A 20,639-nucleotide genomic window follows, 5' to 3' on the forward strand; every position below is an offset into this window, starting at 1 on the left:
CTGCACAGTTCCTTGAAAGTCAAGGCAATAAACCTCATTTGATAGCCAAACCTCACACGGTACGGGTTTAAATTACAATATCATAACTTTTGAACTGTAACATTCCTGTAAAATATAGTAGTTCTCTGAAATATTGTGCAACGTTGCCTAAGTATGCATTTGCCGGAATATATGGTTCTTCGAAAAGTCAGTACTTAATTCCAGGAATTAATGTGAAACCCAAATGTGGGGCTTTCTACAAAAGTGGCGTGAAAACAGAACTCTTCTGGACTGTCAAAGATAATGGAAGAGGGAGGTGCACTTGAGGACATGTTTTGATAACATTTCTTCTGAGGCGATCTCTTCACTGAGCTCCCCTTCTACAATACAAATGGTCTCCTTTGATGATCACGAGGGGCACAAATGTGTTTTCCTAACAGTCAACGTGAACAGCCTGCTCCCATAGGGCTATTAGAACTATTGCTTGTGAGAAGCAAAGATAATGTTTCTTACTTTCTTTTCCTTAATGAAATCAACTTCAATGAAGAGACTAATAATTTTCATATTAATGAGTGTATGATATTCTTGAGCAAACTATGATGCACCACAACAACCAATTTTAATAACTAGCCTTGTACAGTACTTCAAGTTAACTCATAAATAGTTGTTGCAACAGCACCACACCGGATCAAACCATGCTGAAAGAGCACGAAATCAAGGCACAAAATACAGTAAGCAGTTTCCCATCATTGTTTGCGAGTCATTATAAAATTCTGAACAGCAAAACTGAGAATCAAAGTTTTTTAAGATAAAGATTTTCTGATCCAAAAAGCTTCACTGGTCTGGACTCAACATATTGCCCCGCACTTACCTCTGTGTCAAGTAGGGGGGAGAATCAAAGGGTCAATACGGCACTGTTATCAGGCCACAAAGATGCTACAGATGCTGGCCAGTAAAATTATTCATAAATAAATGCTATTAAAATCAACTCAATCTTGTTTAAAAAAACAAAACAAAAAAACACAGACAGTGTGTCCATGGTGAACAGTCACCCATCCTCGATGATTTCCACTGGTTATTATCTAGGCAAGCTCAGTCCTGCTTATGCCACACCAGCTAGCTAGCAAGAAGCTTCAGCTGACTTGTGCGGATAAATATCAGCCAGTAAGTCATCGCCTCCATTGCGGTGAATAAGCTACACTTCTGACAAGTATGGTTTTCACGAAGGGTTGACGATGTTAAGTAATCAGAAGATGGAGAAGCTATGCTAATCGCTAAGCTAAAATTGAAAACCGAAATATGCTTGGGCGACTTGATTACACACTTGTCACAGAAGTCTGGCTGGAATCACATTAAAGCGGAACATATTCAGCTTTGAACATCAAAATAACAGGCAATTTAATTGTGTCTGGAAAAAGTGTCTGGAGAGAAAATTACACTCAATAACGGCTGTGACAGGAACACACTTTATGGCGTAGGTCAGCCAGGAGGTGTGGCCTATAAAGGTTAAAAGCATATTAATATATTTAATAGTTTTAATGTCATTAAAGTTAGTTTTTTTTGTTTCACTATGCAGTCCTGATTTTTTATTTTAACGTTTGAGATAAATAGACAATTGTCAGTTGTCGTTGTGTGTACAGTAGAGTGCTGTGTTGGTCATCTCAAGTGCACCACACACTAAAAGAGAAGTAAGCACTCAAGCTGATTTTGTCTGAACACATTCTAAAAATGTGTCAAAATGTTAAAAATCAGTATGTGTGTACCACAGTTAACCTTAACCATTCACTCCCAGCCATTTTCACTGACGCAACCACCTCCGCTCCCGGCTTCTTCTTCTTCTTTTTTACTGGATTTTGCCCACAGAATATTGTGTTCTATTGCTATAAAAACATGAAACCTACTAAAAGAAAGATTAGAGTCTCTTCTTTCGTCAGGAAAAAAAGTATATTTGTGTCTGTTTCCATTTTACAGCAATTAGCATTAGAATATAGCTAAGTTTCAACATTATTCACAAACCACAAACCTGTTGAAAACACTGGCAAAAAGAGCGTGTTCAACATGGCCCTGGCTGATCTCTTATACTCTGCTTCCACCTACTGGCCGTTTTTGTTTTGTAACAACTACAATTGCTTTAAAAGGAATCCCGACTGTCATGACTAGTTTGCTCTATATTACTTATTTGGTTGTTACTAACATAACTATGAGATTCATTTTTCAAAAATCATTTCCAGTTTAATACATTTATAGAAACTTTATTTGGACATACACCGCCATTGTTATTTACGTCGCAATGCATTCAGTGCGTAGTGACGTAGTATGGCGGCAGGCTCTCTGCCGAACAATGTGAAACACCTATAAAGAAAGCAAGTTAAGCCTCGTAGCGTTCCTAAAGAAACAACATGCGATCGGGAGAGTCACCCTCCCTCTCGCCGTGCTCTCGTCATTCACCAGACAAATTCAAGAGTTTTGATCATCCCTTTAGGAACGTAGCGGAGGCTTACCTTGCTTTCTTTATAGACATTTCACATTGCTTGGCAGAGAGCCTGCCACCATACTACGTCACTACGCACTGAATTTGTTGCACGTAAATAACAATGGCGGCGTACGTCCAAATAAAGTTTCTACAAAATGTATTAAACTGGAAATGATTTTTGAAAAATTAATCTCATAGTTATGCTAATAACAACCAAATAAATCATATAGAGCAAACTTGTCATGACAGTCGGTTTCCTTTTAAGCGACCTCTTCTAGCATTAAAAAAACTTTTATTTTTTAAAAAAAACAAAAACATAAACAAAGGTATAAATATGTTTTGGGGAGTGAAGGACAAAATATTAAAAAACTTATTTATAAGTGTTTTTGTTTGAATTTGTTAACCTAGAACACATGAACATATATTTAAATGAGTGCCGAGACAATTGGACCCAGGTGGCTCTCTGGTCTTTGGTCATTTCACACTGTGTCTTTTGTGATTTTTTTCCAGTATTGACAGCCAATAGCATTCACTACCAGGTGTTCAGAGACCAAGGACCCTTAACAGCTGGCATCACTATTGGATGCACTAACAAACCCACTGACATCATGACCTTGCTACCAGCTCCACAGAGGATCTTTCTTAAGTATTTGTCAGAATTACCAAATCCTTTTGAACCTGCCAAGTCCACATTGTGCTTCATTCAGATCTTCAAAGATACCATGAACTGAAGGACCTGGACAACATAAGGATTCAACTACATCTTTGGACATGGCACTGTAATCCAACTGGATGTGTAGGCATCATGGCATATCGCAGCAGTCACACCCCGCCAATCATACCAAGTCAGTTCTTGGAAGTTTGGCCAGGTTATTTTTAGTCATAGCCATAGGTCATTGAAATAGTCTTTGTGTGTTTGCCAAGGCCAGGAAATGAAACCTGGGCCCTGAACTCTCAAGTCCTGTAGTCCTGCTACCCTTGGATGAGGTGGATGCAAGACTGCCTTTATTGTGTATTTAAATGTAAAAACAATAAATTGTGTACCCTCTAGTGCACTAGGTTTAAATGTAATTATACAAGAGGAAGCTGGGCCCCATTAATGTCTTGGTAAAGGAAAATAGACTGAATGGTCACTGATCAAATTTTCAATTAAGTGTTTACAGACATCAAAGTGGTCAATCTAAGAATAAAGACGCCTTTGCATTTCTGATCCGTGCCGAGATGTGAGCTCACACAAGGACGGATAGCTACGCGCTCCTTATTTGATGACCCGATTCACCGATGGGCAGGAAATGATCTCATCCCTCTGTCCTCGTGCTGGCTCATCTTCGGGGTTTCTATGTGGACTCAGAGCCAACAGGAACATGGAGTGCATCCCAGATAAACATAATGGAGTTAATTGATTAACTGAAGTTCAGATCGGGGACAGGCCTTGTACACACTCAATCCTTTTCCATTACTCACTGAGGTCCAACACTACCTCTTTCCATTCATCATGTCATACCTGAACCTGAGCTCTCAGGTCACATCCGATCGTCACGATGGATGTCTCGCTAGTCTCTTTGTCCAACCTGTTGGACAATGGAAGTGGATGGAAAGTTGGCTTCAGAGGATGTATGTTGTTTAAAGGCTTAAGAGGATGTTAAAGCAACTGTTTGCTTCACTTTGGGAAAGACATCTTTTCTTTGTTGCTTCTTTAAAGGCGAAAGAGTTCAGGAAAATAGTTCAATGTGAAGAAACATTCTTGTGTTTTTCCAGTCTGAATATTACAATGACTGAAGTCTTACAAAACTAATTGTTGAACAAAATGTCCGAATCTTACATCTCGCGTCAGAGTTTTAACTTGTCATGTTTATAAAATGGTTTATGGACATTCAGATACGTATCCGATCTAGGACCACATATGAAAGAGACCCAGGTTGGATATGAAAAAAAAAAAGAATTGTACGGTTTACACTGACATAAAAAAAAGTCAGATACAGATCACATTAGGGCAAAAAAAAAAATATCCGATCTGGGTCGCATTTGCCTGCAGTGTGAACGTGCGTGCTTTAGTGTTAGCGGACAACACAATTGGGATGGAAATTGAAGGGTAAAAAAACAAGAGGCCAGCTTTGAGCACAGCCCAAACTCCAGCTCAGACTCTAAGAAACCTGAAAAAAATTAAGAATTTATTCAAGCGCACATACTTGCACGCACGCGCACCATGCACAAACTTGACATACAATAGCAAATTCTTCCTTATTACAAGCAGCATCACTGTATCCTCCGGTAGAGTGTTAAGGAGACAGTACCATTTGCATTAGTCGGGGAGAGATTGACAATTTTACTGAAAGCAAATAGCAACAAAAGAAAATGTCACATATTATTCCACTATGCACCAATATGTAATGGACACTTCAGATTACTTCAGTCAAAGTGCCTACAAAGAGTATGAGAGAACTCATAATGTAGCAACCATGTTGAATGCCAGTACTGTATTCACGTTTCTTGTTAAGAAACTGGCATGTTGATTTTATAGTTTTTCACCAGATTATAAATCTTACACTTTTTAAACATACAAAAAACATGACTCGGTTGTCAGTCATCTGTGAATCCCTTTACACTGCATTTAGGAAGGACTAGGCTTGTAAACCTCCGTTCGTTCTTTACAATTTCCCACCAGAAATTAAAGACCAGGCCGGGGCCGGACTGGGACTCACTTTCAGTGCTGGAGTTTCAGGGGTCAGAATGGCCCACATAAGTTCACTTTTTTAATGAACATACACAATTTTACAATTTGTGTATCAATGTAAAATAGATGAGCATTCCCTCTAACGATGTTCATATTGCATTTGATCAAAAATGTATTTTATAATTGAATGCTCTTACAAGAGCACAATCATTGTTTATTTGATCAAGTATGTGAACATAAGATGGGCAAAGAAAAAAAGGACAAAAAGAAACCAATAATCAAATGTACATTAAATGGGATAAGACATGTGACAGCTAACACTGTATTTCATGTTAGTGCTCTTATTTTGAACCCTATTCTCACCAATTCTGGTGCACTACTGAGCTGACTGGCACTAACTTGAAGACAGCAACGGTAACCGTAGGAGGCTTTTCCATCATGCTTTGTGTAACACATGTGATTGTGTTATGCCCTCTTTAATGTGTTATTTGTGTAAAGACAAGGTGTAATGCAATGTTATTGTTTCTATTTGTAGAATAAAGTTTTGCTACTTTTAGTATTAAATTATTGTAACATGGTGGTACCTATAGTAACAAAAGCAGGCACTCAGTGCTACATGTAGTATAATGGCTTATGTAAGGAACATTAGAGTTATAGTTGATTGACAATGAGACAGTCAGCTTAAAATGATATGGATTTATTTTCGGGCTTATTTCAAAAGAAACGTATGGGCTTCCTCCTGCCTGCCAATTCATTGTCTGAAATATAGGGCGGGAGGCCCACCAGGAATTGTCCGGTCCCCCCGGGCCTGATCAAGGAGGACATAAAAAATGGACTAAAATTGTCAATTTCTTGAACACATTATTTTTGTCAATATCTTGAAACCAACGGAAGCCAAGCACGCCTAGCTACGCACATGTGCAGCGAAACTAATGGAGAGACAGAACTCAACCCGACAGAAATCGTTTTCCAGTCACTTTTTAAATAGACAAACGTGCCACATTGTGTTGGCATTATACGTTGTGGCATGTCACATTGGCGATTGATTTGCTAAGTGATACGCTAACTTCAGGTCACTTAACTCGCATTAGGTGGCCAAAACAACACTTTTAGTCATGTGGTTTGTGTTTAATCAGGAGCATTACGTTTCTCAGCAACTAAGTAATGCAACATATTACATGAAACTACTGTTTATAATAAAATTTCCTGACGGTATGTGTTGTCAGCAAATATCCCCATGCACTGGGGCAACGCACCACCGTCAGAGGTGTTTTGGGTCGCACGGGACACACCGCAGCAGGTCATTTAGAATATGCTTCCCGCCCCTTGATCCCCTCACTGAGGAACGATCCGACCCGTCTCTTCCTCAAATTTTCCTCAGACCTTGTACGGTGCATACATCTAGTAAATCTTATTAAGCACGTAACTAATCTTAACTTTAGTGTCTTAACCCTTGTGTTGTCATGTTTAGCTGTAGAAAAATACCTTAAACTACAGTTTTCCAACTTGAAACTCTTTTCCTAAATGGACGCCATCATTAACACTTTGTTTTTGTTTATCTTTCCATGTGGGCAGGACACCACTGGGGTACAAAGATTGTCTTATGGGTCATTTCTGACCCATGAATTATAAAAGCATTTAAACACCAAACAAAAGTTCAAAGGCCCCAGACAAACTCACTGTAACACACACGCACACACACACACACACACACACACACACACACACACACACACACACACACACACACACCAAATAATATGGACTGTTGTATGAAGTTGTATCTTTGCGCCACCTAAATTCCTCCAACCTAACCCCTATGGAGGTAAATATGGTGCAAAACTAACTTGTAAAAAAAAATTGTACATGTAGAAAAAAGTCTAAATTTGTATCTGTAAAAGTCGTGATTTGTACCTGTAAAAAAAAAAAGTGTACCTGTAAAAAAAAAATCATACCTGTAAAAACTTTTTGGGTATCTGTAAAAACAAATTTGTACCTGTAAAAGTCATGATTTGTACCTGTACAAAAAAGTGTAAATTTGTATCTGTAAAATGTGTGATTTGCACCTGTAGAAATGACAAATTGTAGTCAAAGAAGTCGCCACTAGTAGTCACAAGTGTTTTTTCTGCTGCTGTCCAGTCACGTGAGTTTTGCACCAAATATCTCGCTACAAATGGTGCAAGACTGATTCGTACTTGTAGAGCACCGTGATTTGTACTCGTAGAAGAAGAGGGCGGGCTCTGGAGGATTTGGGTGGGCTAAAGCTCAACCTCATTGGTTGAGCAAACGACAGTGGGTTGAACTCAAATGACGCCATGTTTTTATCATTAATATGCACAAATCCGAAATTCCAAACAACAGAGTAGCCACACCAGTTTACGGGTCATTTTGGAAGAAGAGGACGTCCCAGGGTTGAAAATTTCAACATGGTTCAATATACATTATATTCAAATATCTGTACTCTTACTATCATTATAAAATGAAAACAAAACGTTTTTACTGCGGGTGAATCTTTAAGCCGCTACAGGTGTTTTAACCTCAACCCTTTATCCTCTGTATTTAATAATTTTATTTTAAATATTAAAATTCATTGGCAAAACAAAAAAAAAAGCCGACAGACTAAATGTATAAGTTATAATTGTTTCATGTTAGATGTGTATTTCACATAATAGTGTTATTAATTTTTCATAGCAAGTAGCCTATAATAATATATATATAAAAAAATAAGACTAAATAGGTGTTGAGCTGTAAATATATGTTGCCCATTATTGTAGCCACCAGAAAAAAAGACTAAGGCCACTGCCACAGGTGGGGGAGGGGACCACCGCCTGCTACATTCACTTCAGCAGAAGATCTGCGAAATAAAACAGTTTTTTCCTTAATCGGCTTGATGGAATACCCCCCAGGTGTCATCTCCTGTCTCTTGGCTGCTTGCTGATGGAGTGGGTCATCCTTTTTACTGATGCTTCAGCAGTGTCTGCAGCAGTTGTCTCCACCTTTTGAACAAGATTTTGAAATTTATGAGATTCTCATTTAATTAAAAATAAATAAACAAACATTTGACCTAGTTACTTTTGCTAAAGTAGCTAGGTGACAGTGACACTGCTCACATCTTAGTGATACAGATAGACTAGCATTTCAAAAGCAGAATAGCCAATATTTAAATAAGAGTAATGTACATTGGAAAATTTAACTCAAAGTAGAAATTAAAAGTGCAGAAAAAATACTTGCACAAATATTTGAGTACTGTGAGTGATGAGTAAACTAAGAGTGTAAGAGCCTCTTTTTTAAAACTGTTTGCAAAGCATACATTGCAAAAATACTGACATTTATCAAGACATTTTAATATTAAAAGTAAAATGATTAAATACAGAGGATAAAGGGTTGAGGTTAAAATACCTGTAGCGGCTTAAAGATTCACCCGCAGTAAAAACGTTTTGTTTTCATTTTATTATGATAGTAAGAGTACAGATACTTGAATATAATGTTAGTCAAATACAAGTAGCTGAGTACTGTCCACTTTTGGTTATAGGTTGAGGTCATCTTGTAAAACATTCAATAGGGTTCTCTAGCGCTATAGTAATTTTCACATCTAAGCACGAAGCAGCAGTTTATGATTTTTTTTCTTTTTATTTTTTACAGGTACAAGCTATTGATCATATCTTTACACTGGTAGGCTTCAAATCTTGAAATAAAAATCGTGACTTCAATGTGTTCAGTTTTCGCGACAATTAACAACATGAGATGAGCTAGCTAGCACCGGATTACGAGCTATGATCGTACAATAAATCTTACCTTCAGACTAAAACTTCTTTCTTTCACACTTGGAGTGCTCTGCATGTCAACCAACGTTTAAGCTGTTCCACACTGTGTTTGTATATTGAACCATGTTGAAATTTTCACACCTGGGACGTCCTCTTCTTCCAAAATGACGAGTAAACTGGTGTGGCAACTCTTTTTGTTTGGAATTTCGGATTTGTGCATATTAATGATAAAAACGTGGCTAATTTGAGTTCAACCCACTGTCGTTCGCTCTACCAATGAGGTTGACCTTTAGCCCGCCCAAATCCTCCAGAGCCCGCCCTCTTCTACTACGAGTACAAATCACGGTGCTCTACAAGTACGAATCAGTTTTGCACCATTTGTAGTGAGATATTTGGTGCAAAACTCACGTGACTGGACAGCAGCAGAAAAAACACTTCTGACTCCTAGTGGTGACTTCTTTGACTACAAGTTGTAATTTCTACAGGTACAAATCACAACTTTTACAGATACAAATTTACTCTTTTTTGTACAGGTACAATTTTTTTTTTGTACAGGTACAATTTTTTTTTTGTACAGGTACAAATCATGACTTTTACAGGTACAAATTTGTTTTTACAGATCCACCAAATTTTTACACATACAAATTTTTGTTTTTTACAGGTACAATTTTTTTTTTACACACACCAAATTTTTTTTTACAGGTACAATTCACGACTTTTACAGATACAAATTTTGACTTTAAATTTTACTCACGTAAGAGTAGCATCACTTCAAAATAATATTATTCATATTACTCAAGTAAAAGTAAAAAAGTTCCTTTTCTGCGTGTCAAATCAAGCCCAAGGCGCCAGAGAGGCAAACAGTTTTTTGATCGTGATTGTTGTTGTTTTTGTATATGGAAAGGATTGTTGTGCTTTTGACATCAAAGGAAAAGGATTGGACTTAAAGGAAATTAAATTGTTTTTGACCACACAACCAAACATTTTTGGATTTTTGGTGCAACGATACGCGTCCAAAGAGTCCTCACCGGCTCACCCCTCAACAAATATAGCGTCTTATTGGAAAGACTCTATATTTAAGTCAAAAATCTTGCTATTGAAAGGACTTGGTAGGATAGTTGTTATTGGGAACAGCTGATCAACCGGACATCGTTGGATTTAGGTTCGTATTGGACGGACGGACATCGTTGTATTTTTGCTTTGCTTTGCTTATGATGGAAAATGAAACACAATCTGCCACTAAACACCCAGTTAAACTAAACCTGGACAAAACACAGTCTCAAATTAAATCAAATATGATAAAGAAAAAAATTCCAACACTTCGGGGTACGCTCCAACCGCCTGTTTTAGCTAAAGATATTAACAAGCTTTCTCCGACAACAACAAAAAAACTTTCAAAAATATATAAGTTACTTTCATATACTGATAAAATGTCTTTACCCATCTCGAAATGGGAGACAGACTTGTCTATAGCACCGGAACCTGACTTTTGGATTCAAGTTTGTGAAAACGCATTTAAAATGACAAAACACACAAATTTACAACTTATCCAATATAAAATTATTCACAGAACATACATTACTCAATATATGATGAAGAAAATGGGACTCTCAGACTCCGACATTTGTGTCCAATGCTTACAAAACACTACAGACACTTATGTTCATGCTTTATGGTTATGTACTCCGGTTATGTATTTCTGGACTAAAGTCTTAGAAAAACTTTCCGCTATTTTGGACTGTAGGATACCTTTATCTCCAAACTTGTGTTTGCTAGGTGACCTAACAACAACTGACTTACCACATAAACAATTTCAATCTACACTTGTAGCCCTTACTATCGCTAAAAAAACAATTCTTGTTAACTGGAAAAATAAACAAACTCTGAATATCGACCAATGGTCTAACCTCCTCATAAATCACATTTTAATGGAAAAAATATCTGCCTCAAATAAAAACCAAATATCAAAATTTATAGAAACATGGTCTACGTATATAGAATTTTCTAACCTAATTCCGGTTACTTAATTCTGTCTGTTAGCGAGAGCCACTACATCGTGATAACTTACATTGATGTTTCTGCATCTGGCAATTTATTATTATATTATATTATTAGTATGGGATTTTTTTTTAATGGGCTTTAGGTGAACTGATGAATACACACACGCTCGCACGCACGCACGCACACACACACACACACACACGCACATACACATACTCACCCACATACAAAAAAAAAGGGTATATATATATATATATATATATATATATATATATATATATATATGTGTGTATATGTGTATATATATATGTATATGTATTTTAAAAAAAAAACATTTATTAAATTTTTTTTAATTGATTTGTAAAAAATAAAAAAAAAAAAAAAACACAGTCTCAACTAAACAAAGTTTCTAATTTTAAGACAGCTATTCAAGAATTAATGCAGGACAGACAATATAGCTCTATACATCATTATTTTGACAAATATAAAACGCTGTGCAATGGAGTAAAGGAAACTCACAACTAACTGCTAAATTACTTACCCGCTGCAGAGAAAGAAAAACATGAGGTATGGTACAAAGTAAAATTACTAAGCATAAGTGAGTTTATTACTCATGCGAACGAGTGGTTAGTTGCTAAACATGGTAAAAAATTAAGATTGTGCTGAGAGCAAAGTCAAACCCAGTGACTGTCTCCAACATTGAATCAAATATTTCTGGAAAAAAAGTCAAGCCTGACAAGTGATGGGAGTTCAACAAGTGGGAAATCATCAACATCATCAGCACGTATTCGGGCTCAGGCTAAGAAAGCTGCACTTAAAGCTCGTGCAGCAGCATTAAAGGTCAAGCACACTTTGGAGGAGCAGTCAGAGGAACTGAGAAGGAGTAAAGCTAAAGACTTGAGCTTGATACTGAAATGGCTGCTACCACGGCTGAGCTAGCAGTTTTAACAACCCCTAGTCAAACCTTCCTAAAGACTGAAGATGATGGAATGCATTCTTATTTTGAAAAGGAGAAAAGAGCAAAAATAAAGGACACTTTCACATTCAACCCTAATGGAAAAGGAACTCCTAATCCAAAGGCAAAGGAATATTAACCAACACTTGTGGACACACAAATACAACCCTGTATCAACCAACATGCATATATTGCACCGCCAAGTAACAGTCAGGATGGACAGCGGAGTGGAACAAGGCAGGGGCAGTCAATAAATGCACCTCGTATGGACCCCCCTCAACCAACACATTCGAATGCTCCTCAGTCTCATCCACTTTTACAAAGAAGTGCTGAAACATCAGCACTTCATAACCTACTGCAACTACAAAATGAAATATCAAAACTGTTAATACAACAACAAGCAGCAAATTTACTACCACCAAGGGAAATCCCATATTTTGATGGAGATCCACTTCAGTACAGGACGTTCATCAGATCCTTTGAACATTGTGTGGAGCGCAATGCCAACAACAAAGGGGACTGTTTGTACTTTCTTAATAAATACACCAGAGGGCAACGAAAGGCATTGGTGCATAGCTGTCAACACGTGGCTCCACACAGAGGCTACACTACAGCGAAACAACTTTTAGAAGAACACTTTGGAAATTAACACAAGATCAGCATAGATGGAGAAAGTTTGGAATTGGTCAGTAATAAAACCCGAGGATGCCAAATCCTTACAAGCATTTGCACTATTGTAACGCACTTGTTGTAACGCAATAGAGGATGTGCAATACATAGCAGAATTTAATATGTCGGCAAATATGAAAACAATCATCATGAAACTTCCATACAAGTTAAAAGAAAAATGGAGAGCATCTGCTTGTTAAATATTGGAACAATATTGTTACATTCATTGAACAACAATAGTGTCAGATCCAATTTTTGGCGATATTTTGAATACACAAATCACTACAGGAAACAAAAATGTTCACACAACAAAATCACAGCTGAAATCAGGATTTAAAAGAGACAGTTTTGCAACTACTGTCACTACAATGGGGAATCAGCGGAATCAAGATCTTCTAACCAAGTTCAACGGCAAAGAATTTCCCCTGCAAATATCACCAACATATGTGTGTACTGTGGTAATAAAGGCCACCCACCGGAAGAGTGTACAAGATTTGAAGAAAAAACACAGAGACAAAATTGACTTTCTAAAGGAGAAAGGAGTCTGCCTGCCTTCACTTTGGGCACAGAAGCAAGGACTGCAACAAGCGATTGACCTGCAAGGTGTGCAGCCAAACCCATCCCAGTGTTCTCCACATCAAACAAAAGGCGACCACAGACAGCAAAGACCCCCCACAACCATCAGTTAACAGTGCACTAGTTTCTCTTCAACCAGGTAACAATACAGGGGCCGGAAATTGTAATGGTGTACTGTCTATTCTACCAGTTCAAGTAAAGTCTGACAAAGGAAACAAATTCATACAAAAATATGCATTTTTGGATCCAGGTAGTACAGCCACATTCTGCACGAAAACCCTAATGAGAAGGTTAAATATGATAGGAAAAAAATACTTTAATCAGCCTACGAACCATGGGCCCACAAGCATCAGTTCCAAGTTATATGTTGAAGGGCTTAGAGATTTCCGGTTTAGCTGAAAATCAGTACTGCGGTCTTCCGGAAGTCTACACGCAAAGGAGAATGCCCGTGAGCACCAACAATATAATCAGCAAAGAATAATTGGTCAAATGGCCGTATTTGAACACTATTGATGTTCCCCAAATCCAAGCAGAGGTGGAGTTGTTGATTGGAACCAAGGCCTCCAAGCACCCTGGAACCCTGGGACGTAATCAACAGTTGTGGTTAATGGTCCATATGCCATTAAGACCCTATTAGGGTAGGTTATTGATGGCCCCCTGAAGGAACACAGTGATGACCGGTGTGAAGATGACCACTTCACCGCTACTGTTAACAGGATATTTGTAGAAAGATTGGAGGACATGCTGAAGAAGCAATGCAACCATGATTTTAATGAAGATGCATCACAGGATAAGGAGATGTCAAAGGATGATGAAAGGTTCATGTAACTCATGAAGGAATCCGTAAAGCTTCAAGATGAGACTACCTTTTAGGGGAGACGGCGTCTCCTTGCCAAACAATTGATGTTGGGCTACGCAGCGAATGCTTGGATTGAAGAGGAAATTTGAGAGAAACGACAAATTCTATATGGAGTACAAAAACGTTCTCAGTGACGTCAACAAAGAAGGGTATGCTGAACCTGTTCCAGCACAAGAGGTGGAAAAATCAAATGGAAAAGTGTGGTACATTCCACACCATGGAGTATGTCATCCAAAAAAGGGAAATCTTCGTATTGTGTTTGACAGTGGAGCCAAATTATGAGGAAACTCTCTCATAAATCAGCTGCTGCAAGGCCCTTACCTTACTAACTCCTTGTTAGGAGTTCTCACAAGATTTAGACAAGAACTTGTAGCAGTAATGGCGGACATCAAATCTATGTTCTATCAGGTCAAGGTTGCCCTGGAGATCAAGATTTCCTGCGTTTCTTGTGGTGGCCTGAAGGCAATTTCAAGTGTGAACTTGCAAAATATAGAATGACTGTGCATCTCTTTGGGGCATCATCTACACCCAGTTGTGCATGTTACGCTCTACGAAATACTTCAGAAGACAACCAGAAATGTTTCCCTGCCGAGGTAATTGATACAATCCATTCAAACTTTTATAAGGATGACTGTCTCAAAAGCTCGCAGCCTGAGAAGGAGGCTATAAAATTGATCAAAGACTTGACAGCTCTTTTTCATAATGGAGGCTTTCATTTGACAAAATGGGTTAGTAACAATTGTGGTGTTCTTTTGTCCATTCCAAAGGACCAGAGAACAAAGGTTTTACATGTCTTAGATTTGGACAGAGACCAGTTACCAGTTCATTGGTGGACTTGGACGTCATTGATGTGTTGAGACAGACACTTTCAAATTCAAGATGGCGCTCAAAGAACAGCCCCATACCAGACATGTGATTCTGTCAGTGGTCAGCTCTGTTTATGATCTTTTGGGATTTCTTGCACCACTCACACTTTCAACTAAGCTCATACTCCAGGATCTGTGTAGGAAGAGCTTTGAATGGGATGACAAAATCCCCTCCGATCTCCAACAGCAATGGAGCAATGTAACCACCTTCAGGGTGGCTCGGTGCCTCAAGCCACTGGATTTTGGACAACCTACTCACTTGCCAGTTGCATCATTTTTCAGATGCCAGTGAACTGGGATACGGCACGGCAACATATCTCAGGATGCAATACAGCCACGGCTGCATCCATGTCACTTTCATGCTGAGCAAAGTCAGAGTGGTACCACTCAAGATAGTGACGATTCCTGGATTGGAACTCACTGCTGCACTCACTGTACATCTCTTCTGAAGTACATCAAGAATGTAGATAGAAGATTCCAAACATTGTGGCAAATCTGCTATTCGAAAGAGCACAGATTCCTCCCAACGGAGGTACATTCATACCACCCGAAATCCTGCAGATGAAGCCTCACGAGGATTAAAAATTTATAATTTTCTAAAAAAAAAACAGAAGAAGGATTGAAGGCCCTGAATTTCTGCAGAGAACACCTTAGGTATGGCCAGCTAGCATCTTAGGTTCCAGCATTTCTGATGAGGAACCAGAGATCAAAAGGGAGCCCCTGATCAATGCAATAAGTGTTGAGGACACACCCACTGCCACCCACCAGCAGATATTTTGTTTTTCAGATTACCTTTACTACAGGAGATTCAAAAATGGAGAAAAGAGAGACAAAATCTTGTGACAGGAGACATTGTGCTTATTGCAGACCATACAGCCCCACACAGTTCTTGGTTGCTTGGAAGAATTTTGCAAACTTATCCAGACAAAAAAGGATTAGTACGTTCTGTAAAAGTGCAAACTAAAATGAGCATATTGGATAGGCAATTTACCAAACTTTGTCTTTTACAAAAAAAATTTGCCCTAAAATGTTAATACAGAAATATTCAGTAACCATTCACAATTAGGGGCCGCTGTGTTGAAGCCATATTACAGTGTTCTTTGTTTTTTCTTTCCTGTGTGTGACTCCTGGGTTTGACCGCATGGTGGTGCATGGGCCCCCAGAAAATAATTAAATCAAGCCCAAGGTAATGAGCCAGGTGTGTGTTAACCTGGGAGGATCGTGATCGTTGTTGTGACTGTTTTTGTATATGGAAAGGATCGTGTTGTGCTTTTGAGATCAATAGAAAAGGATTGGACTTTAAGGAAATTACATTGTTTTTGACCACACTATTGAACATTTGGTTTTTTTTGGTGCAGCGATACGCGTCCGAAAAGTCCTCACCGGTTCACCCCTCAACAAAAAGACTCAATAATTAGTCATCAAAAAAATCTCTCATGTACAAGTAAAAAAGTATTCGCTGAGTAACTGCTTGAACATGAAGTCTGATTTATTTTTTAAAAACAATGTCATCAGAAAGACAATTATGTGAAATTATGTGCAAATTCTGGCATCTTCAAATGATAAAAAAAAAAAGTGTTTTCAAACATATTAAGCTAGAACAACAGTGCAAGCAAACACGTTAGCCCAAGCATGCACAATCCATTCACAAATTGTCTGTGCTGCCTCCCAGGAGAATCACCATAGGTGGCAGTTTCTTAAAGGAAAAAGCACCAAGATGTCATCTTTCAGTTGACTCTTTCCCATCATGCCTGCCAGTCTTAAACCAGGGCCGCATTTAAGCAATGTGTCCGGAAATGCTCCCACACAGTCAGTCAAGCGGTTGAAAATAAGGTAAATCTAATGCGTGAATGGGGCGGCGGTAACGACTCTAGTGTAACCCAATATAGCAAAGTAAGAGTAGCGTTTCTTCTTCACACATCTACTCAAGTACAAGTAAAAAGTATTGTGTGGTAAAACTACTCTTAGAAGTATTTTTTCTTTCAAAAAGTTACTCAAGTACCGGTAAATGTAACTCGTTACTACCCACTTCTGCAAACTGGTTCTGTTAGTATAACTAAGCTTGCTTTAATACAACAAGTGTAATCAAACATGCATTTGGATGATAAACAACTGAGATGAACTCAAAACAATCCATACTGTATATTGTGAGGTTAAATCTTCTGTAATTGAGCTCCAGAATTTTTTTTCCACCATTTGCAGAGCTAAAACAGTGTTTCAAAATCTCAAGTGACAACAAACATGTCAGAGAAACCAAAATCTTGGCTTCTTAATGTTTGCTGTCGAAGCACTTTAGTTTGAATGGCATGTACGTGGATTCTTTATGTTGCACGTTTCACTATGGCATTCATCTTGTCTGCTTTTTAACTAAGTCTGGAATTTCCTAAGACTTCAAATTTGAAACATGCATCTCTTGATGGATAATTTACTTTGGGAAACATGTTGATCTTCAGTTATTTGCCACCTGCAAAAACTTTTTATTTTCATACATAATCAGTCAGAACACTTCCTGTGTTTAACAAATATGCAACAAGTAGACAGTGAGCATAAAGAAACAGAAAACAGCCTGGCTTCATTCAAAATTCTTAGAATATTCATGGTCCTTGTGGGCTGCCAAGATGGGCTACTAGCAGGGGTGGGCAATTATTGTCCTTAAGGGCCGGAATCTTGCAAGTTACAGATGTTTTCTTACTCCATCACACTTGATTGAAATGATCAGCTCATCAACAAGCTCTGCAGAAGCCTGATAAGGATCTTGATCATTTAAATCATGTGTTTTGGAGGAGGAAACATCTTTGACTGGAAGTTGACTACCTGCGACTAATAAATAGATGGAGTATTGATTGGCACTGCATGAGATCCATAAAGCGCAACATATTGGCAGCAGGACATTATCTGGAAACAAGAAATATAATATAATATAATAATACCCCAAAAAGTTTTGAGCTGAGAGTAGGTTTGTTTCTCACTGCATTTGCCGTCTATAAAGGAAGAAGAAAAATAGCCAAGGTGCATTTTACATACATACATTTTATAGCAGCTGAAGTGTGTCTTCTGCCCAGATTTAGTCATGACTATAATTTCCTCAGTAGAGCTTTCTTCTGCGGATATATCCTTGAGTGATATTGCTATCTCTGCCAGGTGTAGTGATGACTGTATAACTTCCACTATTCCTCAAATGATATTTGTTCTGTATCTGGATAGTGTCCTTGATTGTTATCGCGTACATCCGGTTAACTTTGTTGAACCGTTTACTGGAAACTTTGTGGTACCGTCCTTCAAGATAGTATAAGAATGTTGTAAGTCCTCTGTAACTTCGCACTTGTGAGAAGCTACAGCCATTGTCTTTAACTCATTTGTGCCCGAAATATTCTGTAGAAATAAAAGCTTTGAAGGAACTGTTCATCGTCTCCAGCCAGTATTCAGATAACCAACATTCTCACTACCCGAAAGAAAACAAACACACGGAGGAAAAAGCTTATCCTCTAATACAGCCCAATTTCCAAAGTAGCCACCATCAGTCAAGATGGAAATTATCTTTTTAATCATTTGGCCCATAGGACTGCATATAATGCATGTTTGTTTTTGTTGCTTTCTGTCCCACTATTTGAGAAGAACTTATCTAAGCCTGTATTCATACACCAACTGCCTTTATGTCTTCCTTCACGACATTTATCAACCTTCTTATGGATCTTCTTCTAGTTCTCTTGCATGGCAGCTCCATCCCTATCATCCATCTACCAATTTAAATTTCTTCTGAACATGCCCAAACCAATCAAATTGAATCCTATCCAACCTGGTAACTCCCAAAGAGATTTTCAACTCTTCATCTCCACCACCACCTCCGGCATCTCCTCTAAGCCATACATCATGGTTCACCTTACTACTGTCTTATAAATCTTTTCCTCATTCTGAAGTTTCTCAATTAGTTTGGATGCATACAAAAAAAAGAAAACATCTAAACTAATTGGGAGAAGTTTTATCATGCAATAATACACTGACCCAAAACACACTGCTAACACAACAAAGGACTTCATCAGGGGTTAAAATTGGAAGTCAATCAATGGACCTTAACCCAATTGAGCATGCATTTTACTCTGTCCTGAGTTGTTCAACACATCTATATGTAGATGTAGCCTACCAAGTGTGCCAGTGTTATTGAGTTTTTATGCAATACTGTGATATTAATCTTTAAACATGTAATATCGGGTGCTAGAATGGATGAATGGATTTTAGTTAATTTCTGTGGGGTAATATTAATTAAAAATACAAGTTAATTGAGTTAGGAGCTTGGTCCCAGAATAAAATAGAACTCGTAAGTCATGGTACCGTTGGAATTATTTATTATTCACTACAGTATCAAATAAATAAACAAACCAATAAATAAATAAACATCAGTCTTTAAGAAAGCATAAGCAGTAAGGCATCCATAAAGTAAGCTAAAATGCATGCAAATGCAATTCATGTGACAGACTTGGGCCTGTAATAGCATTGTGTGTGTGAGCCTTTATATTTGGCGGCTCGACTGCTGGCCAAGCACAACACTGGCACAGAGGCAAAATAACCATCATGAGCACCTGGCAGTGGCAACTGTCAAGAGAATGCCAAGCTGAGGCAGCAAGAGTCAAGTCTATGCAGGAAGCCGCTCACACCTTTACCTCTGATCTATTATCCACTTTGGCATGACATGAGCTGGACTGAAAGACCAACACTAACATAGTGTTGATTAAAAAAAATAAAATAAAATAAACTGTGCCTGCACTGAAGCAGTAGTTGGAGATTTCTATCCACTCTGTCACTCACACTATCCAAACCAGTCAATGTAATCAACATATGCTGCCAAAGCATTTGTTAAACCTTTACAAAAAAAAACATCTGTTAGTGTTAAAATTGTTTGCAAGTAGGATTATTTTAAATATGCTTATGTTACACTAATCTGAGCTATATGAAATAACTTAACATACTGTGCATGGCTTATACTTATAAAGAAGAATACTTTTGCCATATTTTACAAACCCCAATTCCAATGAAGTTCGGATGCTGTGTAAAATGTAAATAAAAAAAGAAGGCTTTGATTTTCAAAACTTTTTCAACATATATATATATATATATATATATATATATATATATATGCATATGGGCAATAAATAAAATTCAATCAAACTCCAATCAGATTTCAGTACAAATGTTCCTTAATTGGCCATTGACAGTTATTTCATATACTTAAATAATAATATTATAGACTGAAAAGTGGGCAAATTTAGTCTCAAGTGATATATAGACAACTACAGATTTATCCTTAGTTGCATTTAAATGTAATTAATGAATTGAATTGAAAAGAATGCTTATGTTTTTTTCTAAGGGGAGGCAACATGTATGCAAACCAAAAGAGGGAGAGGTCCGAGACTGCCGGCTGTGGCTTCTGGCTGACAACAAATCATATTGCAGACATGTAACATCATCAGAAATGAGCCACTTAAAATATTTTCTGTATGTTGTCATGACATTTGTGCATTTCTTGTGCTTGCATAATGACCACTTACATGTTTTCTGGGAAAGAAGATGCACTGATAGATATGATGTGTCTGATGCCCTTTTTCCACCATTCATCACGGGTAGTAGTAATTGTGGAGGGCAGGCACAATGGAACATCACATTGAGGGACAAATAATGGGGATGGATAGATTTAGCATCTCTCCTTTGCTGAACCATCGTGTCCTCCATTGAGGCCAGCGTTCTGATGAATGAGTCAGTTTGTCTCGAATGGGCAGCAGCTTGATACAGTGACATGAAAACGCTCTTGGCAGCAACTTCACAAATCCT

The sequence above is a fragment of the Vanacampus margaritifer genome, chromosome 10 (assembly GCF_051991255.1).
Source record: "Vanacampus margaritifer isolate UIUO_Vmar chromosome 10, RoL_Vmar_1.0, whole genome shotgun sequence".
Classification (NCBI taxonomy): Eukaryota; Metazoa; Chordata; class Actinopteri; order Syngnathiformes; family Syngnathidae; genus Vanacampus; species Vanacampus margaritifer.